This window comes from Eurosta solidaginis, chromosome X, assembly GCF_040869045.1.
Source record: "Eurosta solidaginis isolate ZX-2024a chromosome X, ASM4086904v1, whole genome shotgun sequence".
Lineage (NCBI taxonomy): Eukaryota > Metazoa > Arthropoda > Insecta > Diptera > Tephritidae > Eurosta > Eurosta solidaginis.
The window spans coordinates 61,249,091-61,276,307 of record NC_090324.1 but is presented as its reverse complement, the minus strand read 5'-3'; the positions used below and the strand labels follow the sequence as shown (position 1 = coordinate 61,276,307).

The window sequence follows — 27,217 nt, the reverse complement described above, 5'->3', positions numbered from 1 at the left end:
TCAAGACCATGATCAGAGCCGTCATCCACAATTGCAAAACCTGCATCATTCATCGAAAGCAGGCACAGTCCCAACTTATGGGGACCCTTCCATGCGAACGGACTACTTTTACACGCGCGTTCACCAATACCGGGGTAGACTTTGCGGGGCCTTTCGACATCAAAAGCTACCGCGGTAGGGGATGTCGACTGTCAAAAGGCTACGTATGCCTTTTCGTATGTTTTTCCACTAAGGCCATCCACCTAGAAGCCACTAGTGGCCTGAGCACCCCATGCTTCCTCGCAGCCTTTTCGCGTTTTATCGCTAGAAGAGGATGTCCGAAAAACATCTACTCCGACAATGGTACGAACATTGTCGGAGCTTCCAGATCTCTACGATCGGAGTTCAAAGCCTTCCTAGCAGAAAGCCGAGACAAAACAGTCTCCAGGTATTGCCACCAAGCACTAACTTGGCATTTTATTCCCGCCGGCGCTCCACATATGGGCGGCCTGTGGGAAGCGGGAGTGAAGAGCTTCAAAAGGCACTTCAAAAAGGTCGCGTCTCCCCATAAATATACCATGGAGGAGCTCCAAACCCTTTTGTGCCGGATTGAGGCATGTCTAAATTCACGGCCTCTCAGCCCGGCGTCCAATGACCCAACGGACTTGGAGCCACTAACCCCAGGACATTTCCTAACCGGCAGCCACCTGCTGGCTCCACCCGAACCAGATGCCAGTGAGAGCTCTGCCTCGATGATCAATCGATGGCAGAAACTCAAAGCCCTCCATCACACTTTCTGCCAACGATGGAAGGTGGAATATCTATCCGAACTTCAAAAACGAGTGAAGAGGAAGCATCCCAAAGAAAATATAAAAGTGGGAGATCTCGCTGTCATCAAAGAGGACAACTTATCTCCCAACGAGTGGAGGCTCGGTAGAGTCGTCAACGTACACCCCGGTGAAGACAACCGAGTACGTGTGGTCGACCTCTTTACCGAGAAGGGTCAATTCCGACGACCTTTGGTCAAACTGATCCTTCTTTCCACGGAGGAGATAGATTGCGAGAGGACCAAGAGCTCCTCCTAACAATCCCTCCGTTCCTCCCTACTTTCGAAATATCCCAAACCATCCCACTCACTCGTTATTCCATAACGAGTATACCAGAGAAGCCTTTACGCAGACCCTCGGTCTGCCACAGAAAACAAGGGCACTCGGCCCATAATCTTTTTAAATTTTTAAAATTTCAAACCCCAGCGCTCGTTCACCGAAACAAGGCCAATCAACCACCCTAATGCAGATCTCCATCTGCCACAAAACACTTTTTTTTAATTCTTAAAAAATCAACCCCAATTCACTCGCTCACCCCGAGCGTGGACAACAGAAAGCCTACGACAGAAGGGCGAACCGATCTGCCAGATAATCTATTCATATTTTTAAATTTCAAAAAAAATCAAACCCGAAATTCACTCGCTCACCCCGAGCGAGGACACCAACTATTAGAAAAGAAGTTAAGTAACGAAAATATTTATGGAAAAAATGGAATTAGTTGTAGGTCCGCATTTCCTATTTTATCACGTTTAAATCTTATTCAGATGTATTCACTTAAGATTCTTGCTCAATCTTTAAAATAGAGTTTAGGCAGAATCTTAGCTGTTTAAACGAAAACCACCAATATTTTATTAATGAGAAAAAAAAAATTCAATCAATAACCTTTTTGCTCTAGGAGTCTTTCTAATGAAACCTATAATGGCCTCTTATCTCGTCAATTTAACATGTGATAAAATACGAAAATTTCGCATTAGCTGTCTACATTTTTAAGAATATGTGATGAACTTTGCATAATCTATTGATTCCTTAAAAGATTATTAAGGTAATAAACTGTTTAAATTATATCCATACCATGATCCATACGTAACAACAGGTTCATTGTTTTGCTGGAATTTTTGACTAATGTAGACAGGTATGCGTATATCGTTGCTAATATGATTTATATGTATATTGACAGCATTTTAAAAAGGAAATAAAGCAACAATAGGGTTTTTATGATACTTACCCCTGAGATGATTGGCTAGACTGGGACTTGGATTCACGAATAGGACGTTTTCGGGAACGCTTTGGAGACTTTTCGCAATCCATTTCAGTATAAGTTTGTTGAGTAGCACGCCATACCATTTTTTGGCGTTGCACAAGTTCTGGATATCTTTGTTCAAATTCTTTGTTAGGAGCTAGTAATAGCTCCCATTTTTTTTTCTGAATTTAAACGCGCAACAGAATGAAGAACTTCAGCAGCCTCGTCAGGCGGTAGCCGCGTGGCAGAGATGACTTGACGCCGGTATACGTACTTAACACGAGAAAATCTGTAAAGCACATAATTTCGGGCACGTATCATAAGATCGGATGATACACCAGTTGAATTTGATATTGTATCTGCAGGATAAACTATATCGGATCGCGGTACCCAATTGCCATGAATCAATACCCCCACTTGGGGTAAAACACGTAAAACTTTCTCGCTTGGAATTTCACTATCACTGCATTCCTGTAGTATGGCATTTATATCTTCAAAACCTATCATTCGTACGTCTTTTAAAATGACTTTCAGTTGGTCTGCAAGGGGCAGTGACTTCAAACTTGATTTGCTGATAACCTTAGGAGGAAGTACCGCGTCTATTCCTAAATCTTCTCCGTCGTCCGGTAAAAGTTTTTTTTTACATATTTATGTGAGTCTAGACCCAACGCTAAGTTTATTTATTGGTTTGTTGCAAATAACCTTTGCCTTTCAAGTTCTGCGGTAAGAGATATTCGTGGATGCCAACACGTTTCGCACCACGATTCTTCATTGCTTCTTTTAACATAATTTGCATAGCCTAGCTTTTCTTTGGTTTTTGTCTTTTTATTTCCAACGCTGGATTTTGCGAACTTCACTGTTACCTGCTGCAATTCTTCCTCATCATCTTCATCATTTAATGCTTTTGTTCGGCGTTTATACGCTTATCTTCTTTATCGAAGTGTAAGAACGATGGCCGTAACAGCAATATGTTTGCCAAAGGCGTGAGGTGCAACTCTTTTCAGAAAGAATTCCAACAACCTATTTGTCAACATTGTCCAGGGAACGGCTGCTACTAAACGCTTTATATAAAACGCAGTTATATAAAACCAAAGAAGAACTAAAAAAATCTTTACACTGAGCGTGATTGTTTAAATCAGCAACTCAAATCCTTAAATTTGAAATTTGATTCCGTTACGGGCTCACTTGTAAAGACTAAGGAGGAATTTGAGTTTATAATGCATGAACATAAGATTCTAAAATAAGCCCACGATACACTTACCCATAAAGTACTACAGCTACGCGAACGATCCTCACGTTTAACCACCGAAAATGAATTGTTACATGAAGATTTGACTGCCTGCAAGGAGCAACTGTTTCACGCAAACTTGGAGCGCAAAGAATTACATAACACTATAATGGATTTGCTTGGCAACATACGCGTATTCTGTCATGTAAGGCAGCCATTAGATTTTGAAGAAGATAAAGTACTCTGTGGCTGGAATTATATTGATGAATCCACAGTTGAAATACAAAACTACGACAAGAATAAAGGTGGAGCGCAAACTTTCTCCTTTGATCAAGTCTTCCATCCTAATTCAAAACAGGAGGATATTTTCGAGATGGTATCACCTGTAATACAATCTGCCTTGGATGGTTAAAATATTTGTATATTTGCTTATGGACAAACCGGCAGCAGAAAAACATATACAATGGACGGTGTGCAGACAAATGCTGGCGCTATTCCACGCACAGTCGATTTACTCTTCGATTCCATTAAAAATTATAAACGTCTTGGTTGGGAATATGAAATACGTGTAACATTTTTGGAAACCTATAACGAAGTCTTATATGATGTGCTGAGCAACGAACAGAAAGATATGGAAATACGCATGGCTAAACATAATAAGAACGATATATGTGTCAAATATAACTCAGGAGACTGTAACCTCTGCTTCACGTTTACGCGATTTGATGCATGTGGCAAAAATGAATCGTGCCACGGCTTCAACAGCAGGCAATGAACGTTCATCACGTTCTCATGCTGTTACAAAAATTGAACTTATTGGGTTTCATGCAGAGAAAAATGAGACGTCAGTCGGAACGATAAATCTTGTAGATTTAGCTGGCTCTGAGTCACCCAAAACTAGTACACGTATGAACGAAACTAAAAATATAAATCGTTCCCTATCCGAACTCACAAATGTTATATTAGCATTATTGCAAAAGCAGGATCATATACCATATCGCAATTCCAAATTAATGCATTTGTTAATGCCTTCATTGGGAGGCAATTCAAAAACGTTGATGTTTATAAATGTATCTCCATTTTGGATAGCGTCGTAGAGTCTGTGATATCATTAAGTTTTGCGGCATTGGTTAATTCATGTAAAATGGCTAAGGCGAAACGCAATCGCTACTTGAATACATCTAGTAATAACTCACTCTAGATATTAATATATTTATTAAATTGCATTTATTTTTGTAAAATTTGTATGTTGTTTCGTTCGTTGTTTATCCCTTATGCCACGTTTATACTTTGGACGCCCACCTTTCAATTGACCTTTACCATCGGGAGCCAACGCTAATGCTTCACCTTTGAAGCGATCATGGAATGGTGACTCGGTATTTAATGCAAAATCAAATTTACCTCCTGATTTACAGGTTTCGCACAGCAATTTACCACCGCCGCATTATCAAAGTTGCTTATCTGAGTTTTGGTTGGGTATTGAAAGAAATTCAGGTTTTCCTGTAGATTTTTTGGATAAGTAAACGGGAATCTCTTCCACTATCACATCATCGTCACACCCGATCCAACAATACCAACAGCAGTGCCACAAAACAGATTTTGTTGACCGATTCAAATTGTGTATAGCGTAGCGCACAAAAATTTTATTGTATTAAAAAAAAAAAAAGGAATTTTTTCCTTCTTGCCGTTTGTAAAGCCCACGAGTACGACGAATTCAATTTTCGCAGCAAGCGTACTCCACCACGCGTAAAACGAAAAGAATGAAACAAACGGCGCCATGAATCGAACGATCCGTTTACCGTTTGCTTCAATTCAGAGAAATGTACATTTGTACGCAGGAATGTTCATATTCTCTTGTCTGGTATACATATACCAGGGCGCGGACTTTTTATAAAAGGAATGTTGGTAAACGAGAAATGAAAATAGCAGTAGGAATTGGTAGTTTATTTGCGTGAAAAACAATACTTGTTATTGAATCATCTTGAATTATTCATCATTTATTGTAAAACAAATAAAGCAAATGTCAGGGAAATAACACTTGTCAAAACATGTACACAAGACAAAATCAATGTAAATTTGTACACACACAGCTTAGGTCTTAGGATACTCATTATTTCCTGAAATACACAAACAAAACACACCAAAACGTCTGACAACCACAACAATTTTCCAATGTACCAAAAATACTGCCGCAAAATAACCGATTCGGCAGTTTTCGTTTACTTAAAACCCTTTATTGTAGTTCAAACTCTTCACAAAAAAAAAAAAAAGAAAAAAATAAAAAAAAAATAGGGCAGTAAATACTCACGTGCTCAGTTACTATATTTCTCTAATCAAAAAAAATTCATTTCCTGTTTAAGTTATTCACAAATTTGTCAAAATTGACTGATTTGGTCATTATCGCCTCCTAATATTAGTTGGGTGGGCTCGGCAATTCAATACTGCAATGCAGTATACGTTTTCAGTGCGAAAATACTGAAATATTGGTAGAATCTAAGTTTTGGTAGCAGAAGTCGTAAAAGTAGTAGAAAATGAAAATGGGTCAAAAAGGTAGGTCAATCTACCAATGCGGTAAAGTCCGTGCACTGACTGCCCATATACTTGTACCAACGTATTTACATATATATGCCGAGTTTTAAATGTACATTGTATTAGGGATGCATAAAAAAAAATACAAACGGGTACCCAAAAACCCGTTTCTGGAAAATCGGTATCGGAGCCAACTACCCTTCTGGAACCGTGCCTTTTGCTAAAGGCCATCAATAAAACAGGACTACAAGCGTACTTGGGGAAAAGTTGAAGAAATAAGTGAAGGGCAATACAAAAAAAAAAAAAAAATGATTCATTCTACAAATTCTTCTCTTCGTCCAAAACGAAAATTTTTTTTTTTATTTTTTCTTTACATAGCATACAATTTGCTGTCCAAATGTTTTTTTTGTGGCGGGCAGGGAAGTTGTTGGGTTTTAGCACCAACAACACAAATAACAGCGACTCAAAAGAACCCACGCTATACACTTTCTACCCGGTTCGGTACCAGAATGTGCGAAACGAAAATCGTAAATGCTCATTTTCTGCAGCACTAGTGTGCCCGTGGCCAACTAACACGCTACCGGGTGACACAAAATAAACAAAATAAGGCACTAAAGACCCAGGCACATAACGTACGGGGAAAGAGGCCATGCATATAATGCACGCCACATATGAATATTTTTTTATGCAGCGACAGATGTTTCCCCTTATACGCTAATAAAATTTCCCAAATCCCCAATAATACAACTAGGGACCACTCGCCCCTGCATCTCGAGAATGACTCGACCCAGTCAAACATATTGCACTTCTTTCAGGAAAATGGGTCGTTTTGCCGCTTTGAAACGTAATGCTGCCACGAACGCAGCGCGTTATTCGTCGGAATGCCGAGTGTGTCTTGAGCGACACCCTATCCGCTTGTGCCCAACCTTTCGGGCGAAAAGGCCAGAAGAGCGCCTCTACGTAACCATTCGCGAAAGCTACTGCGGAAATTGTCTGGCGCCTGATCACCGCGCGAACGCGTGCCCAAGCCAAGGGCGATGCAAACGGTGCGGCGAGAAGCACCACACGATGCTGCACATCGCCTCAATCGACGAAGAGGAGCAGCCATTACGAGAAGCCCGCTCCAAGCCATGGAGCTCCCAAGTGGAAGAGGAGCTAGATTCACCCCGAGAGCGGATAGACGACTCAATCTCGTTATATGCGTCGGACGCTGGAACGGAGACTGGACCTCTTCGTCCACCCCGAAACCGAGATGCCAGCCGAATCGGAGCGGAGACGCGGTCTCTTCGCCCGACCATAACGCCTACAGCCAAATCATTTCGACCACTTCTGCAGCACGAGAGGAAGCGGCTCCAACAAGGGACAGCGACAGCCCAGCGCCATACATATAACGGCCGAGCGGAGACCCGGTCTCTTCGCCGGCAACCCAGGAACCCCCAACGGAGACGACATTCGCGCGACCGCAGAGCGAAGACACGGCCTCTTCGCCTGCACCAACGACATCAGCCACAAGATCGCAGCGACGGAGGCAGCACGCTGCAGCTCACCACCGTGTCCACCTTCCGGTCAGGGCTCGTAGCCCAGCATCCAGCGGCCACCGCCACCATGATACCAACGGTAGCGATCACTCCCACCGCGGTCGTGAAGATAGAAGCTGGGGGGCGGCTACACCTCGTCCGGGCCTTAATTGACGGATGCTCCCCCACCACCGTGATAGCATATGAGCTCGCCCAGGAGCTCCAACTGCCTGCCAGCAACATTGGCGGGCAAGCAGGATGCCTACTGCGCATACGAGGAAGACACGGCCAAAATCAACGAATTGCAACCCATGCGGCGGTCGTGTCCAATTTTCGGCGAATGGCCCCCACGACCAGCGTCGACAGCGCCATCGCATCCCCGTACGCACATCTCCGTCTGGCGGATCCACAGTTCTACTCATTCGCCCCGATCCGCCTCGTCCTAGGCACAGATGTATATGCCGAGATAATACTCCCAGGGATTCTGCCCACCACGTTTGGCCCTTTGTTAGCTCAGAGTACCATCTTCGGTTGGGTACTCTCGGGCACAGCGAAGGCCTAACAGCAAAATGTTCGGTAACGACCGAAATACATGAATTTTTACACTTTTTATCCTTTTTATTTTATTGAATTTCTGTTGTACACAGTCGCAAGAGGTGTGCATTGTGAGTTCGTACAAGTGAAAAATCTTTCTACATGTCAAATCATAGCTGACAGGGAGAACGGCTGTCGCGAAGGGCCTGAGAATGGAAGAAAGGTTTCTTTTTCTTGTGTTCGCCGTTATTAAATTGAAGTGCCATGAATTGCACATTTGTTTCAAATCAGCTTTTCCTTTAAATTTGTATACAGAAAACATATTAATACTCACTCGCTGTTCACTATTATGAACGTTTTATCGAAAATTCGCCACTTGTATGAATTCACAATGGAGGTGTGCGTTTTAAAAGCTTGTATCATTACAATAAGTTATTTTTTATTGAATTTTCTTCATAGAAAATTCACGAGCATAGAATTTCCAATGAATTTGTAATAAACGGCAAGAAATATGAACACGTATATCTTCTTACTTCTTTTCGCAATCCCTAGCTCTAGGCAAACCTGGCTCACGCCTTACACCATAACGGGAAAATTGGTGAATGACCGAGGCAGCAGCAACCAAGCTCCCACACTGCGCAAACCATTTTGCGTGCCGCCAAGCCGGCGGACTGGCCGGCATTATGTTAAGTTAGATATAATTAATTATAAGTTTTTTATTTTTTTTCTCTTCTTCACGGTCGGTGATCCTTGGCGGACTGTGATGTTGCGTACCGCAAGGGGGGCGGCATGTTTAGGCCCAGTGCCTAACTTTTATCTGATTGACGGCGCCCCTCCCTAACGTTTTAATAATATTTCCAGCCACCCACACTCACGCCGCATTTGTGTGCATGCATGCACATGCATGCGTTTCATACGCATGCACGTGTGTGTGCGGGTTGTCAGCACCCATGCACGTATATGTGGGGGTTGTTGTGTGTGTGGCCTTTTTTCCCCTCCTTAATACCAGAAGACTTTTTCGCGGCTTAGCGGTTGTCCTCAACGGGATAACCGGTCTCTTTCTCGATTAACCGCCAAGCAGTTCACATCGCCCAGGATCATCACCGCCAGCATTTTGTACGTTAAGGTAACATTATACCCATTGTATATTTTTCTTTTCACTTTGGAATTAAACATTATTTTATAACGAGGAATTCCTCTTTTGCGTTCTTCTTTATTTATTCCGAGTGACTCATCCATTCCGAGATCGACCCGTGTGCGCCTACCCACTGCCGGTTTCAGAGGCACCCAGGCCGAACAGTATATCTTAAGGGTAAGTAGTAAACTAATGTATTAACCGTATATTTGATTTCAAATTCATTTCAGCTTAAGTAAAATTTTAAATTCGTTTTTTCCTTTTTTTTTTTTGATAAATATATGGTTATACCTATCCACCTGTGAAATTAACATGCAGCACCATAGTTACAAAATAATAGGTCTTTTCAGATAGCTTTACACAAGGGAACTCAGACTTTAAGTTCAAAGGTAGGTATTACTAAATTAAATTAGGTTACGATCATTTTAGATCAGCATGCTAACCATCTTTCTAGATGCATATGCACTTTTAAATCTATGTACTGCCCTATCTTCTTTTCTAGCGACCACGCATCGCTAGAAAATTGAATTATGGGAACTAAATTTAATTTATTATTTTATGTGTGATTTGGTTGCATAATTTGCGAATATACAACTTCATGTATTTTCAAGCGCCTAATTGGATCGGGTTTTGAGGGGTTAGCCGCATGCAACTCGATGGGGGCTCCTACACCCGTCTTCCAGCGTTCCGCTCGCTAATCTTCTCCAGTGTATGCGCAGTAGGTATTTGTCTAATTTCTGGGCCGGATCTTGTACAGGAATTGATTATTTTGTGTTGGAATGTTCGATCTACCGTGGGTAACGTCCTACGAAAACACTCGCGAATTTAGACGCCTTACTAGGCTTAAATTAAAATTGAACACTCGACCCGGACTTAAATTTCTGCACCAGATGTTTACCGCACGGTAGTTCCTCAGGAAAAAGAAAGAGCTGAGCTCCGGAAATCGCTCAAGATCCATATGGTTATCATTGACGTCTTGATTATCGATATATGTATTTTGTTATCAAAAATCATATGCAAGCATTGACAGACGGACGGAAGTTGAGTTTAGACTAGTGTTAGATAATACAGAGTGTTACAGAGTCATGAAATTTGTAATAAGAAAAATCAAAAGCATAAAAAGAAAAAAATTTAAATGAAAAGATGGAAAGTATGGTTGGTGCTGAAGTGTTCATGTACCCATGGTACATATACCCCCCCACCTAGCCTCTTTTTGGCTTCAATTAATATTATGAATAAGGGTATAAATATTTACCTAAGATTAGTTCGAAACTAAATGCAATAAAATTGCTTCATTATTCAAGGTAGATTGAAGAACCAATACTTTTTGAATGCAAATCAAATGTTATTTTTAACTACAACCCTTATTTAATTATTTTGATCAGTTTAGTATTCCTTGATTTCATTCATGATAAAGTCCAATAATTAAAATAAAAATGAATGTAATTGAAGTAGTAGTTCATATAAAAATATTAGATAATTTAATAATTATGATTATAGGTAGAATTAATACGATTTCTACATCGAAGATTAAAAAAATAATGGTAATTAAAAAGAATCGTAAAGAGAAGGGTAATCGTGATGATGATTTAGGATCAAATCCGCATTCGAATGGTGAGCATTTTTCTCGATCTCTTAAAGTTTTCTTAGATAAAATAGATGCAATAATTATGATTTTTTTTTTTTTTTTTTTTTTGTTACGTGGAAGGAGGAAATGCTGTATGCACTAACCGGGTTGTTAAGCCTCGGTGGTACTCTCTGTAGCAGCGAGCCTCTCCGAGTGTAGGACTCCCTTTCTTTTTCTTTATGGTCTACCCACTAAAACCTAACCTCCCACGGCCCGCGCATTTTCCGCACCTGGGACCGCGTTTAGCATAGCTTCGGGCACGGAAGCGCGCTACGTGAGCTCTTTGGCTACTCTCACGTTATTGGGCTAAGCAACCATCTTGCCGTTTAGCGAGGAGAATAGTCCTTGCATATCTGTTGACCATGTCCCATCTGTCATTTCCGCAGGTCATTTTATGGATGACACTGCCCGGGGATAGGCCGCCTAGTGTTACTTCCACTCTTCTTCGTTGCTGTGCGAAGTAATCGCATTCGAAAAAGGTGTGGCGTACGTGGTCTATGAGCCCACAGTATAAGCAATTCGGATTTTCAACCTTGCCCATCCTGTGGAGGTATTCCCGGAAGTAGCCGTGGCCACTTAAAAACTGTGTCAGATAGAAGTCGACCTCTCCATGTGGCCGTTCTAACCATGGCTCCAGCTCGGGAATCAGTTCCCTGGTCCACTTGCCTGCAGTGCTGCAGCTCCATTGCTGTTGCCAGCGTCGGATAGAATCTTTTCGCGCCTGCGCGGCAGCAACATCTCTACGTACTTCTCCTCGGAGGTGGTAAATTGATTTCCTCTCCTCAGCGAGAAGATGTATCGGTATGGTTCCCGCAATAACAAGAACTGCGTCTGCGGATACCGTGCGGTAAGCTGAGGCAATTCGTAGCGCCCCTCTGCGTTGGATAGAAGTAATAGCTGCTCGATACTTTCGGAATTTCATTGCATCCGCCCAAATCTCTGCACCGTACAAGAGTATAGAATCCGAAGCGGAAGCAAGCAACTTTCTTATACATGGCCTTGGCCCGCCTGTGTTTGCCATTAATCGACTTAAGTATCCTATGGTCCGTGCAGTTTTCTCACAGGCTCCTTGAAAGTGTTCCGAGAAGGTTAGTTTGCTATCTAGCCTCACCCCAAGGTATTTCGTGGAGCTGCGTGTTTGTACTTGTTGTTCTCCAACCATCATATTCGTAATGGTGGGAATTCGTCTCTTCGTGAGGATTACGATCACAGCTTTCGCTGTCGCGAGCTGAAGTCCATGGTCACTCATCCATCTATTTACACTACGCATTACTTGGTTTAATTTAAGCTGCGCCAGCTCGCAGTTCCGTGCTGTAATTACGGCAGCCACGTCGTCTGCGAAAGCGACAAGAAAAGCATTATCTGGCATGTGCAAACGAAGGAGGCTGTCATACGAAGCATTCCAGAGGTCGGGACCTAACACCGATCCCTGGGCCGCTCCGCCTGTTATCCTCACCTTTCTCTGACCTTGGTTTGTTTCGTACGTGAGCCAGCGATCTTTTAGGTAGTCCCCTAATATGGCTAGTAGATAAGGAGGTACCTTGAAAGAGTGTTTCAGCGCATCGAGCATATCGTCCCACCTGACGGAATTGAAGGCATTTTTCACGTCCAGCGTGACCAGTAAGACAACCGGCCTAACTTGGTGGCACGCGGTTTCGGCTTTCCTTACCGCATTTATAACCTCGGCTATGGCATCTATTGTGGAGTGACCTTTCCGGAACCCATGCTGCCGATGGGACAGACCACCTCCATCGTCAATGGCTGCTATCAGCCGTTGTTTAAGGAGGCTTTCCATCATTTTCCCGGCCGTGTCGAGCATGCATAATGGTCGGAAAGACGACGGGGAGTTCGGGTCTCCCTTGCCTTTCGGGATTAGCACGAGGTGCGCTGTCTTCCACCTTGTAGGAAAGATCCTGGCTTCCAGGCATTTGTTATACATGTGCAACGGCAACTCAGGACTGCTCTTAGCAGCCAGTCTTATTGCTTCAGCTGGTATCCCATCTTGTCCTGGGCTTCATTCTGTGTAGGGCCGCTTTTAGCTCACCTTCACTGAACGGCTGCACGTCGTGGCCTTCGTGGGTGACGTGGCCACCCTCTCTGCTTGTGCGAGTGAGGAACAGAGCATCTACTATACTTCGCATCTTCCCCTCATCCATCGTTTGGTTCGGTGGGCGGAATTTCCCCATTACTATTTTATACCCTTGTCCCCAAGGATCACAATCAACTTCTTTGCAAAGCTTTTTCCAGCTATCAAGTTTGCTTTGCTTTATGGCGGCACAGAGAACCTTTTTTGCTCTTTTGTATGCCTCCGCATGCTCTAGCGCGTCAGGCCTGCTGCGTGCACGGGTTGCCAGCCTTCGCTTTCTGTGGCATACCCTGCGTAGTTCGGCGATTTCGCTACTCCACCAGTGCACTTGTTTTTTGCCTCTCCTAGGCCCTTTTCGTGGCATTGAGGTCTTGCATGCGTTGTTCAGACAACGCGTGGTGGCTTCTACCGTAGCGTTCGCCGCTTCGGCACTGTCGACTATCTGTCGTGCGCTCGCTTGTACAACAGCGGAGAACTTTGCAGCGTCAACCTTAGAGGCGTCCCATTTTGTTTTCATACGGGGCGGTCTCTCTGTCCGACTTTGCCCTGAGTCATTAAGATGGAAGGTGATGTAGTTGTTGGTCACTACCCGTGAGATCTTCCATCACCCTCCATCCAGCCGCCTTTGACAGCAGGTTTTCCGATACTAATGTAATATCAGGGATAGAGTGTCCAAAGCCTGGTCGCCGATATGTCGGGGTCGTGCCGGTATTCAGAATGACCAATCCGAGCCGGGCAGCCATTTCTAGCACTAGCCTTCCTCTGGAGTTAGTCTGGGGCATTCCCCACTCAACAGCCCTAGCATTGAAATCTCCAGCGACGACCACGTTACCGGTTTCCTCACGCAAATCGTCTTCGAGTAGTTCTTGCTTATCTTTAAACCCTTGAATTGGCTCGTTTGGGGACAGGTAGCAACTCACTAGGGTGGTGTGCTCCACTGTTACGCGTACGTAGCCGTTTCCGACAACACGGCTTCGTACGTGGGCGCCAGCGTCTAGGATCCAGATCGCAGCAGCACCTGTTGAGTCTACGTGCCATTCACTCCTGACTCTATAAGGTTCGCTGATGATGGCATAGCTGGCTCTGCTTTCAAGAACCAATTGGTCCAGCAGACTATCGGCTAACCTGCTTCGGTTCAGGTTGCCTTGGATGAACCTGGTCACTTGCGCGCCTGTTTGGCCTTTGCGGCAGCGAGTGCCTCCCTGAAGGTGCTGCATGCTCCAGACCCGGGAAGGTGGTCGACCTTCTCTGACTGGCATAAAAAGCACTTTGGAGTTCCCGTGCAGGCCGAGGCCTGGTGGCCACTCTGTCCGCACTTCCAGCAAGCACTGCTTCTATCAGGGCCTTCGCAGTCTGCTTTTTGGTGTTCGTAGCCTAGACACCTGAAGCATCGCTGCACGTCTACCCTCTGTCTAAGCCTGCATTGCAGCCAGCCGATACAGATCTTGCCCTTGGCTAGTAAAAGGACGCCAACAGCTTCGTCCACTTCAATGGCTGCCATCTTCTGTTCACGCTGGTTTGCCGAGAAAATAGACACACGGACCTGCCCCGTCCTTTCCCCGCCAGCAGCTTTCCTAACAGCCTGGGCAACTTCTTCGGCGGTTGCCAGACAGTCCATGCCCAGCACCTCTATCCGCATTCGCCGTGTAAGCTGCTTGGTTTCGCCCGCTTCTCCAACAGCGCTTCCTATCGCTTGGATGAACGCTGATTTATCGCCGCAACGTGCAGTTTCGATAATACACTCCCGGATTTGGTTTTTCGGACGGAGCGTATGACGGTTCCTGTATCTTCAGGCCGAAGCTCGCCCCGGATGGCTCCTACGACTTCGGCGTAGTTCTTTCCCTGGGCTGGTCTAACTACGAAAGTTGCGGCCCGTCTGTTTCTGGGCTTGCCTTTTCTTTTTGCCTTCTTGGCTTGCCCAGGTGGTGTCCTTTGTCCTTTCTCAGGGCGTGGTTTGGCTTTCCGGTTCCTTACGGTCGTCCAGGCCTCGCCCGAGATTGTCTTCGCAGAACCCTCATCGCACTTTTTCTTGGCCTCCGAGGCCCCCGGTTGCGAGCCAGAGTTCGTTCGTGCTCTTTTGTTCCCACGAGTCGCTTTCGGTTCTGTGTACTCTGCGCTTTTACCCTCTAATAAAGAGCGCATACGACTCAGTGTCTCTTCAAGTTGTGCCATGCCGTTCTTTATGTCCATCGACACATTTTTCTGTTTGGCCGCAGCAGCCTGCATGCTGCGCAGCACAACTCTTGCATACTCGAGGAGGTCAACTTGACTTGTCCTCCCCGGTGTTGCACCGCATACGGAGGTTTCCCGCCCGTCATTGCCGTCACCTTGCTGTCCAGGGGTAGATGGGGTGGCATCTACTTTCCTACTAGCTTTTGTCCCCCCTTGCGTTCGTCGTGGGGTGTCCCTGGCCATTGCTGACCCGCCAACTTGTTTCTCTGCTGGTGCTATTGTCGCATTGCTAGCGGCTTTTAACACCGGCGATCGGAGCACCTTGCTGCTCCTTTGAAAAGCGGTTACACCGCTATCATTAGCCTCGTTACTTTTACGCATGTCAATTGTTTGGTTCATTTCTTTTCGGTTGGGTCTCCGCTCCAAGCCGCTATCTCCGCCCGATGTGCAGTCGCCGTTTTAGATTCCCGTGGTTATCTTTGCATGTGCAGGGAGGCCACGCGAGGGTTGACACAGGTCCTTATGAGAGTCTGTGTTCAGAGCCAGAATCCGGCGTAAGTCAGGAGTCATCTCAACTGATCCTGCACCACCAACTTAATGGTGACGTGGCTTCGAACGTACTTGGAGACCTGCCAAGGTTTTAACGAGACGGAGACGAAGACGATATTAGCCCACCAGCCGTTTCGACGAGGTGTCACCCTCGGCTACTAAGATGGTAGAATACCGTCCACGCCAGCCCATAGCAATCTTTTCCTTAACATTTTCCAGTTGTCGCCGTCAGGATCTTACTGGGCTCAATCCTGAGGATGCTTATTGAAGTTTTAGGGCGGCACCCACTCGCCCTGCCACCAAGATTCATTGGGCATGTGTGGCCTTTTGCGCCACGCCCTCCTCTATGGTCGCTCTTGGTCGGGGACTGCTTATTGGTTATTCGCAGCTAACCTACTAGAGGCCGTTCACGATCCGCCACCTTGTGACCCCGGTGGAGCCCTGAGCTCAGCCTCCACCCAATAATTATGATAATTGTTATAATAATTATAATTAATATTATTATTGTTAAGATTAAATAAATTATCTATACTACTGTTATTAGTAGTCTTTATGATTGGAAGTCAAATATACAATTATATTATATAGATTTATTAATTAATTGGTTATATATTTTTTTATAGATATTAGTAAATTATTAATTTCCTCATCAATAAATTGAGATATATAATAATAATCATACAATATCTACAAAATGTCAATATCAAGCAGCTGCTTCAAATCCGAAATGATGGGTTTTTGAAAAATAATAATTTAAGTGACGCATTAAACAAATTAATAAAAAAGTTGTTCCGATTAATACATGAATTCCATGGAATCCTGTAGCTATAAAAAATGTAGACCCATAAATAGAGTCTGCAATTGTAAATGGGGCTTCAATATATTCATAAGCTTGAAGAATTCTAAAATAAATTCCTAATAAAATTGTAAAAAATAATCCTTGTGTTGTTTGTGAATAATTATTTTCCATTAATCTATGGTGAGCTCATGTAATTGTCACTCCTGATGTTAATAAAATAATAGTATTTAATAAAGGAATTTGGAAGGGGTTAAAAGGTTTAATTCCTATAGGTGGTCATAAAACACCTAATTCAATTGATGGGGCTAATCTACTATGAAAAAAAGCTCAAAAAAATGATAAAAAAAATAAAATTTCTGATAAAATAAATAAATTATTCCTCATCGTAACCCTAGTGTTACAGGTAATGTATGTAGTCCTTGGAATGTTCCTTCTCGTGAAATATCTCGTCATCATTGATAAATAGTTAAAATTGTAATAATATTACCTAATAAAAATAGTGAAATATCATATTGATGAAATCATTTTACTAATCCTGATATTGAAATTATTGCTCCAATAGCTCCTGTTAAAGGTCAAGGGCTAAAATCTACTAAGGGAAAAGGATGATTTGCATGTGTTTTCATTTTATAAAATAAATTAATTGATTTCTCTAGAATATAAAGTTCTTAATACTGCAAATACATAAGATTGAATAATTGCAACTGCTGATTCAAGAATTAATAATGCAATTTGACTAATTAATAATAATATTATGATTATGTTATTAATAGAAGATCCTGTATTACCTAATAAAGTTAATAGTAAATGACCAGCAATTATATAGCAGTTAATCGTGCTGCTAAAGTTCCTGGTCGAATAATATTACTAATAGTTTCAATACAAACTATAAATGGTATTAGAATTTTAGGTGTTCCTTGAGGGACTAGATGAGCGAACATATGTTGAGTATTATTGATTCAGCCATAGATTATAAAACAGATTCATAAAGGTAATGCTATTGTTAATGTAAAAATTAGGTGTCTAGTTCTTGTAAAAATATATGGGAATAATCCTATAAAATTATTTAATAAAATTATTGAAAATAATGAAATAAAGATAAAAGTAGATCCTGAGTAACTTTTTGGTCCTAATAAAGTTTTGAATTCTTTATGTAAAGATATTAAGATTAAATTTCATGTAATATTCCATCGAGAAGGAATAAATCAATAAGTTGATGGAATAATTAATAATCCAATAAATGAACTTATTCAATTTAATGATAAGTTTAAAATTCTTGATGAAGGATCAAATACAGAAAATAAATTAGTTATCATTTTCAGTTGAATGAATTAATTATTTTATTTTTAAAATAATTAGACTTAGATGTTTGATTAATTAATGAATAATAATTAATAATTCTAAATATAATAAATGTTATTGAAAATATAAAAAATAATATTAATCATCTAATAGGGGCTATTTGTGGAATTAAAAAATGTTAATTAAAATAGTTAATAATTTTAGTTTGACATTTTTTTTTTTTTTTTTTTTTTTTTGTTACGTGGAAGGAGGAAATGCTTTATGCACTAACCGGGTTGTTAAGCCTCGGTGCTACTCTCTGTAGCAGCGAGCCTCTCCGAGTGTAGGACTCCCTTTCTTTTTCTTTATGGTCTACCCACTAAAACCTAACCTCCCACGGCCCGCGCATTTTCCGCACCTGGGACCGCGTTTAGCATAACTTCGGGCACGGAAGCGCGCTACGTCAGCTCTTTGGCTACTCTCACGTTATTGGGCTAAGCAACCATCTTGCCGTTTAGCGAGGAGAATAGTCCTTGCATATCTGCTGACCATGTCCCATCTGTCATTTCCACAGGTCATTTTATTGATGACACTGCCCGGGGATAGGCCACCTAGTGTTACTTCCACTCTTCTTCGTTGCTGTGCGAAGTGATCGCATTCGAAAAAGGTGTGGCGTACGTCGTCTATGAGCCCACAGTATAAGCAATTCGGATTTTCAACCATGCCCATCCTGTGGAGGTATTCCCGGAAGTAGCCGTGGCCACTTAAAAACTGTGTCATGTAGAAGTCGACCTCTCCATGTGGCCGTTCTAACCATGGCTCCAGCTCGGGAATCAGTTCCCTGGTCCACTTGCCTGCAGTGCTGCAGCTCCATTGCTGTTGCCAGCGTCGGATAGAATCTTTTCGCGCCTGCGCGGCAGCAACATCTCTACGTACTTCTCCTCGGAGGTGGTAAATTGATTTCCTCTCCTCAGCGAGAAGATGTATCGGTATGGTTCCCGCAATAACAAGAACTGCGTCTGCGGATACCGTGCGGTAAGCTGAGGCAATTCGTAGCGCCCCTCTGCGTTGGATAGAAGTAATAGCTGCTCGATACTTTCGGAATTTCATTGCATCCGCCCAAATCTCTGCACCGTACAAGAGTATAGAATCCGAAGCGGAAGCAAGCAACTTTCTTATACATGGCCTTGGCCCGCCTGTGTTTGCCATTAATCGACTTAAGTATCCTATGGTCCGTGCAGTTTTCTCACAGGCTCCTTGAAAGTGTTCCGAGAAGGTTAGTTTGCTATCTAGCCTCACCCCAAGGTATTTCGTGGAGCTGCGTGTTTGTACTTGTTGTTCTCCAACCATCATATTTGTAATGGTGGGGAATTCGTCTCTTCGTGAGGATTACGATCTCAGTTTTCGCTGTCGCGAGCTGAATTCCATGGTCACTCATCCATCTATTTACACTGCGCATTACTTGGTTTAATTTAAGCTGCGCCAGCTCGCAGTTCCGTGCTGTAATTACGGCAGCCACGTCGTCTGCGAAAGCGACAAGAAAAGCACTATCTGGCATGTGCAAACGAAGGAGGCTGTCATACGAAGCATTCCAGAGGTCGGGACCTAACACCGATCCCTGGGCCGCTCCGCCTGTTATCCTCACCTTTCTCTGACCTTGGTTTGTTTCGTACGTGAGCCAGCGATCTTTTAGGTAGTCCCCTAATATGGCTAGTAGATAAGGAGGTACCTTGAAAGAGTGTTTCAGCGCATCGAGCATATCGTCCCACCTGACGGAATTGAAGGCATTTTTCACGTCCAGCGTGACCAGTAAGACAACCGGCCTAACTTGGTGGCACGCGGTTTCCGCTTTCCTTACCGCATTTATAACCTCGGCTATGGCATCTATTGTGGAGTGACCTTTCCGGAACCCATGCTGCCGATGGGACAGACCACCTCCATCGTCAATGGCTGCTATCAGCCGTTGTTTAAGGAGGCTTTCCATCATTTTCCCGGCCGTGTCGAGCATGCATAATGGTCGGAAAGACGACGGGGAGTTCGGGTCTCCCTTGCCTTTCGGGATTAGCACGAGGTGCGCTGTCTTCCACCTTGTAGGAAAGATCCTGGCTTCCAGGCATTTGTTATACATGTGCAACAGCAACTCAGGACTGCTCTTAGCAGCCAGTCTTATTGCTTCAGCTGGTATCCCATCTGGTCCTGGCGCTTTACCGGGCTTCATTCTGTGTAGGGCCGCTTTTAGCTCACCTTCACTGAACGGCTGCACGTCGTGGCCTTCGTGGGTGACGTGGCCACCCTCTCTGCTTGTGCGAGTGAGGAATAGAGCATCTACTATACTTCGCATCTTCCCCTCATCCATCGTTTGGTTCGGTGGGCGGAATTTCCCCATTACTATTTTATACCCTTGTCCCCAAGGATCACACTCAACTTCTTTGCAAAGCTTTTTCCAGCTATCAAGTTTGCTTTGCTTTATGGCGGCACAGAAAACCTTTTTTGCTCTTTTGTATGCCTCCGCATGCTCTAGCGCGTCAGGCCTGCTGCGTGCACGGGTTGCCAGCCTTCGCTTTCTGTGGCATACCCTGCGTAGTTCGGCGATTTCGCTACTCCACCAGTGCACTTGTTTTTTGCCTCTCCTAGGCCCTTTTCGTGGCATTGAGGTCTTGCATGCGTTGTTCAGACAACGCATGGTGGCTTCTACCGTAGCGTTCGCCGCTTCGGCACTGTCGACTATCTGTCGTGCGCTCGCTTGTACAACAGCGGAGAACTTTGCAGCGTCAACCTTAGAGGCGTCCCATTTTGTTTTCATACGGGGCGGTCTCTCTGTCCGACTTTGCCCTGAGTCATTAAGATGGAAGGTGATGTAGTTATGGTCACTACCCGTGAGATCCTCCATCACCCTCCATCCAGCCGCCTTTGACAGCAGGTTTTCCGATACTAATGTAATATCAGGGATAGAGTGTCCAAAGCCTGGTCGCCGATATGTCGGGGTCGTGCCGGTATTCAGAATGACCAATCCGAGCCGGGCAGCCATTTCTAGCACTAGCCTTCCTCTGGAGTTAGTCTGGGGCATTCCCCACTCAACAGCCCTAGCATTGAAATCTCCAGCGACGACCACGTTACCGGTTTCCTCACGCAAATCGTCTTCGAGTAGTTCTAGCTTATCTTTAAACCCTTGAATTGGATCGTTTGGGGACAGGTAGCAGCTCACTAGTGTGGTGTGCGCGACTGTTACGCGTACGTAGCCGTTTCCGACAACACGGCTTCGTACGTGGGCGCCAGCGTCTAGGATCCACATCGCAGCAGCACCTGTTGAGTCTACGTGCCAGTCACTCCTGACTCTATAAGGTTCGCTGATGATGGCATAGCTGGCTCTGCTTTCAAGAACCAATTGGTCCAGCAGACTATCGGCTAACCTGCTTCGGTTCAGGTTGCCTTGGATGAACCTGGTCACTTGCGCCCCTGTTTGGCCTTTGCGGCAGCGAGTGCCTCCCTGAAGGTGCTGCATGCTCCAGACCCGGGGAGGTGGTCGACCTTCTCTGACCGGCATAAAAAGCACTTTGGAGTTCCCGTGCAGGCCGAGGCCTGGTGGCCACTCTGTCCGCACTTCCAGCAAGCACTGCTTCTATCAGGGCCTTCGCAGTCTGCTTTTTGGTGTCCGTAGCCTAGACACCTGAAGCATCGCTGCACGTCTACCCTCTGTCTAAGCCTGCATTGCAGCCAGCCGATACAGATCTTGCCCTTGGCTAGTAAAAGGACGCCAACAGCTTCGTCCACTTCAATGGCTGCCATCTTCTGTTCACGCTGGTTTGCCGAGAAAATAGACACACGGACCTGCCCCGTCATTTCCCCGCCAGCAGCTTTCCTAACAGCCTGGGCAACTTCTTCGGCGGTTGCCAGACAGTCCATGCCCAGCACCTCTATCCGCATTCGCCGTGTAAGCTGCTTGGTTTCGCCCGCCTCTCCAACAGCGCTTCCTATCGCTTGGATGAACGCTGATTTATCGCCGCAACGTGCAGTTTCGATAAGTACACTCCCGTATTTGCTTTTCGGACGGAGCGTATGACGGTTCCTGTATCTTCAGGCCGAAGCTCGCCCCGGATGGCTCCTACGACTTCGGCGTAGTTCTTTCCCTGGGTTGGTCTAACTACGAAAGTTGCGGCCCGTCTGTTTCTGGGCTTGCCTTTTCTTTTTGCCTTCTTGGCTTGCCCAGGTGGTGTCCTTTGTCCTTTCTCAGGGCGTGGTTTGGCTTTCCGGTTCCTTACGGTCGTCCAGGCCTCGCCCGAGATTGTCTTCGCAGAACCCTCATCGCACTTTTTCTTGGCCTCCGAGGCCCCCGGTTGCGAGCCAGAGTTCGTTCGTGCTCTTTTGTTCCCACGAGTCGCTTTCGGTTCTGTGTACTCTGCGCTTTTACCCTCTAATAAAGAGCGCATACGACTCAGTGTCTCCTCAGGTTGTGCCATGCCGTTCTTTATGTCCATCGACACATTTTTCTGTTTGGCCGCAGCAGCCTGCATGCTGCGCAGCACAACTCTTGCATACTCGAGGAGGTCAACTTGACTTGTCCTCCCCGGTGTTGCACCGCATACGGAGGTTTCCCGCCCGTCATTGCCGTCACCTTGCTGTCCAGGGGTAGATGGGGTGGCATCTACTTTCCTACTAGCTTTTGTCCCCCCTTGCGTTCGTCGTGGGGTGTCCCTGGCCATTGCTGACCCGCCAACTTTTTTCTCTGCTGGTGCTATTGTCGCATTGCTAGCGGCTTTTAACACCGGCGATCGGAGCACCTTGCTGCTCCTTTGAAAAGCGGTTACAACGCTATCATTAGCCTCGTTACTTTTACGCGTGTCAATTGTTTGGTTCATTTCTTTTCGGTTGGGTCTCCGCTCCAAGCCGCTATCTCCGCCCGATGTGCAGTCGCCGTTTTAGATTCCCGTGGTTATCTTTGCATGTGCAGGGAGGCCACGCGAGGGTTGACACAGGTCCTTATGAGAGTCTGTGTTCAGAGCCAGAATCCGGCGTAAGTCAGGAGTCATCTCAACTGATCCTGCACCACCAACTTAATGGTGACGTGGCTTCGAACGTACTTGGAGACCTGCCAAGGTTTTAACGAGACGGAGAAGAAGACGATATTAGCCCACCAGCCGTTTCGACGAGGTGTCACCCTCGGCTACTAAGATGGTAGAATACCGTCCACGCCAGCCCATAGCAATCTTTTCCTTAACATTTTCCAGTTGTCGCCGTCAGGATCTTACTGGGCTCAATCCTGAGGATGCTTATTGAAGTTTTAGGGCGGCACCCACTCGCCCTGCCACCAAGATTCATTGGGCATGTGTGGCCTTTTGCGCCACGCCCTCCTCTATGGTCGCTCTTGGTCGGGGACTGCTTATTGGTTATTCGCAGCTGACCTACTAGAGGCCGTTCACGATCCGCCACCTTGTGACCCCGGTGGAGCCCTGAGCTCAGCCTCCACCAATTTTAGTTTGACATACTAATGTTATAAATTTAACTAATTTTTTTGTTATGAAATAATTTTATTATAAAATTCATTAGAAGTAATTGCTAATTTACTATTAAGTGGTTTAAGAAACCAATACTTGCTTTCAGTCATCTAATGATGAATTATTATTATTAATTCATTTAATAAAATTTTTTATAGGAATTCTTTCAATTACAATAGGTATAAAACTATGATTAGTTCCACAAATTTCAGAACATTGTCCAAAAAATAACCCAGGTCGGTTAATTATAAAATTAGTTTGGTTTAATCGTCCTGGTGTTCTATCAATTTTTACACCAAGAGCAGGAATAGTTCATGAATGAATAACATCTGCTGCTGAAACCAAAATTCGAATTTGTGAATTTATAGGTAAAACTACTCGATTATCTACATCTAATAATCGAAAATTATTATTAATAATTTCATTTGTTGGGATTATATAAGAATCAAATTCAATATTTAAAAAATCTGAATATTCATATTTTCAATATCATTGATGACCAATAGTTTTTAATGTTATTGATGGTTTATTAATTTCATCTAATAAATATAATAATCGAAGTGATGGGAAAGCAATAAATAATAATATAATTGTTGGGAGAATCGTTCAAATTATTTCAATAGTTTGCCCATGTAATAAATTTTGATTTGTATATTTATTAAAGAATAATATAAATATTAAATAACTGACTAATATTGTAATTATAATTAAAATTATTAATGTATGATCATGAAAAAAAGTCAATTGTTCTATTAAAGGTGATGCACTATCTTGAAGTCTAAAAGTGGCTCATGTTGTCATTTAATTTCTAATAAAAGTAAAATCTTTATATATGAAGCTTAAATCCATTGCACTAATCTGCCATATTAGAAATTAGTTAATAAAGGTAATTCAGAGTATCTATGTTCTGATGGGGGAGTATTTTGAGATCATTCAATTGAAGATCTAAATTGTATAGGATATAAAACTATTCGGTTAGAAATTATACTTTCTCAAATAATAAATAAAAATAATAAGATTCCTATTAATGAAATAGATGAACCAACCGTGGAAGTGATATTTCATGTAGTATAAGCATCTGGATAATCTGAATATCGTCGTGGTATTCCTGCTAAACCTAAGAAATGTTGAGGGAAGAATGTTAAATTTACACCTAAAAATATAATTAAAAATTGAGTTTTTAATCAAATAGGATTTAAAGTTAATCCTGTAAATAAAGGGTATCAATGGATGAGTCCAGCTATAATAGCAAAAACTGCTCCTATAGATAAAACATAATGGAAATGTGCAACTACGTAATAAGTGTCATGTAGAATAATGTCAGTTGATGAATTAGCTAGTACTACTCCTGTTAATCCTCCTACGGTAAATAAGAATACAAATCCTAAAGATCAAAGTATTGTTGGAGAATATGTTAATTGAGTTCCATGTAATGTTGCTAATCAGCTAAAAATTTTGATACCTGTAGGGACAGCAATAATCATAGTTGCTGAAGTGAAATAAGCTCGTGTGTCTACATCTATTCCTACTGTAAATATGTGATGAGCTCATACAATAAATCCTAATAATCCAATTGCTATTATAGCATAAATTATTCCTAAAGAACCAAAAGTTTCTTTTTTTCTTGATTCTTGTCTAATAATATGAGAAATTATTCCAAATCCAGGTAAAATTAAAATATAAACTTCTGGATGACCAAAAAATCAAAATAAATGTTGATATAAAATAGGATCTCCACCACCTGCTGGGTCAAAAAATGATGTATTTAAATTTCGGTCTGTTAATAATATAGTAATAGCTCCTGCTAGAACTGGTAGGGATAATAAAAGTAAAAGAGCAGTTAATATTACTGCTCATACAAATAAAGGTATTTGATCAAATGTAATACCTGTTGATCGTATATTAATAAGAGTAGTAATAAAATGTACTGCTCCTAAAATAGAAGAGATTCCGGCTAAATGTAAAGAAAAAATAGCTAAGTCAACAGATGCTCCTCTATGTGCAATAGTAGATGAAAGAGGAGGGTAAATTGTTCAACCTGTTCCAGCCCCAGTTTCTACTATATTGCTGATGAGTAATAATGTAAGGGACGGGGGCAATAATCAAAAACTTATATTGTTTATTCGAGGGAATGCTATGTCAGGAGCTCCTAGTATAAGGGGTACTAGTCAATTTCCAAATCCTCCAATTATGATTGGTATAACTATAAAGAAAATTATCACAAAAGCATGAGATGTAACAATTACATTATAAATTTGATCATTCCCAATTAAGTTACCTGGATGACCTAATTCAGCTCGAATAATAATTCTTAATGAAGTTCCAACTATTCCTGCTCAAACTCCAAAAATAAAATATAATGTTCCGATATCTTTATGATTTGTTGAAAATAACCATTGTCGCAACTCAGTGCGATTTATTTATGGTATATTCAATGGTGTAATTAAATGGCTGAATTTTAGGCGGTAGATTGTAAATCTATTTATAAGAATATTTCTTTTTAATTAAAGTTAGTTTTATAGTCAATAATGACATTAGATTGCAAATCTAAAGGAGTAATTAGATTACTAAGGCTTAAAAGGTTCTACTAATATTTATAGCTTTGAAGGCTATTAGTTTTTTTAACTTAAAACCTTCAAATATTAGTAGAATAGTGGATGGACAATAGAAATTGTAATTAAACTAAATGTTGAAATAAAAGAAATTATTAATATTCATTTAATAAAAAAATTATTTGATTTTATTGAAAATATTCAATTATTCTCATAATAGTTTAATGTGAATGTAGAAAAACACAATCGTAAATAAAAAAATAATGTAATTAATGATATTGTTACTATAATTGTTGTCAATAAGTATTGATTATTTATAATTAAATGTTGAATTACTAATCATTTTGGTAAGAATCCAATAAATGGTGGTAATCCTCCTAAAGATAGTAAATTTAATAATAAAATAAATTTTAAAATTTTTAAATTGAAAAATGAATTGAATAATTGATTAATATGATAAATTTCAAAATTTTTGAATAAGAAAATTATACTAAATGATAAAAATGAATAAAATCAAAAATATGTCATTCATAATATTTCATTAATTTGTATTGCTGCTAGTATTCATCCTAAATGAGTAATAGATGAAAAAGCTATTAATTTTCGTAATGAAGTTTGATTTAATCCTCCTAAAGAACCAATAATAATTGATATAATAATAACAACATTTATAAAATTAATATTAATTAAATAAGAAATTAATATTATAGGGGCAATTTTTTGTCATGTTATTAAAATTAAATTATTATTTCATGATAATCCTTCTATGACTGTTGGAAATCAAAAATGGAAAGGAGCAGTACCTCTTTTTAATAATAAAGAAGAAATTAAAATCCATTTACTAAATAAATAATCATTTTGTATCAATAAAGTATTTATGTATATTATAATAATACAAAATAATAGAATTGCTGATGCAATTGTTTGAATTAAAAAATATTTTAGAGACGCTTCTGTAGATATTAGATTATTATTGTTACTATCTCTTATTAGGAGGATAAAAGATAATAAATTAATCTCTAAACCTATTCAAGCTCTTAACCAAGAATTTGATGAAATTGTGATTATTGTTCTTATTAGTAATATTGAAAAGAATATAATTTTTGCAGAATTATTAATAATTAAAAAGAAAAGGATTTATAACCTTTATAAATGGGGTATGAACCCAGTAGCTTTATTAGCTTATCTTTTTATATTTGAGTGTAAGATGCACATAAGTTTTTGATACTTTTAGGAATGGTTTAATTCCATTAAATATAATGAATGTAATAGAATTACATTATTTATCCTATCAAGATAACCCTTTTTTCAGGCAATTCATTAATTTAAAATAGACGGGTTTCTATTGTATTTTTAGAATGCAAAATTATCTTTTTTAAAATTAAAGATTAAATTTCATTTTAAAATAAATGAGTTTTTTTTTTTTTTATACTAATAGTTTAGAAAAAATTATGAAAAATTGTTGAAATAATAACTTGGAGTTTTAAGTTCAATATTTCCTATTGAGAACATATTTCTAATAATTAGAATGAATAAGACATATTACATATATTGATGAGTTAACTATATGTACACATGAATTTTATCTTTTAGTCCTCATTAAATCGTTGAACTAAGAAGTGCTTTTCTTTTATTGTACCGGACATTCACGCAAGTATACAAATCCCCTT

The 27,217-nt window shown here is 41.7% G+C and overlaps 1 long non-coding RNA gene and 3 pseudogenes across 1 annotated transcript in view; 2 read left to right on the top strand and 2 right to left on the bottom strand.

Moving 5' to 3' along the window:
- Positions 1-27,217, top strand: part of LOC137234568 (uncharacterized) — a 158,146-nt gene that overhangs the window by 112,285 nt on the left and 18,644 nt on the right. The gene's annotated exons all lie outside the window — the stretch shown is intronic.
- LOC137234446 (DNA-directed RNA polymerase III subunit RPC5-like) lies at positions 1,844-12,555 on the bottom strand (annotated as a pseudogene).
- Positions 3,116-4,475, top strand: LOC137234447 (protein claret segregational-like; annotated as a pseudogene).
- Positions 25,630-26,666, bottom strand: LOC137234444 (NADH-ubiquinone oxidoreductase chain 2-like; annotated as a pseudogene).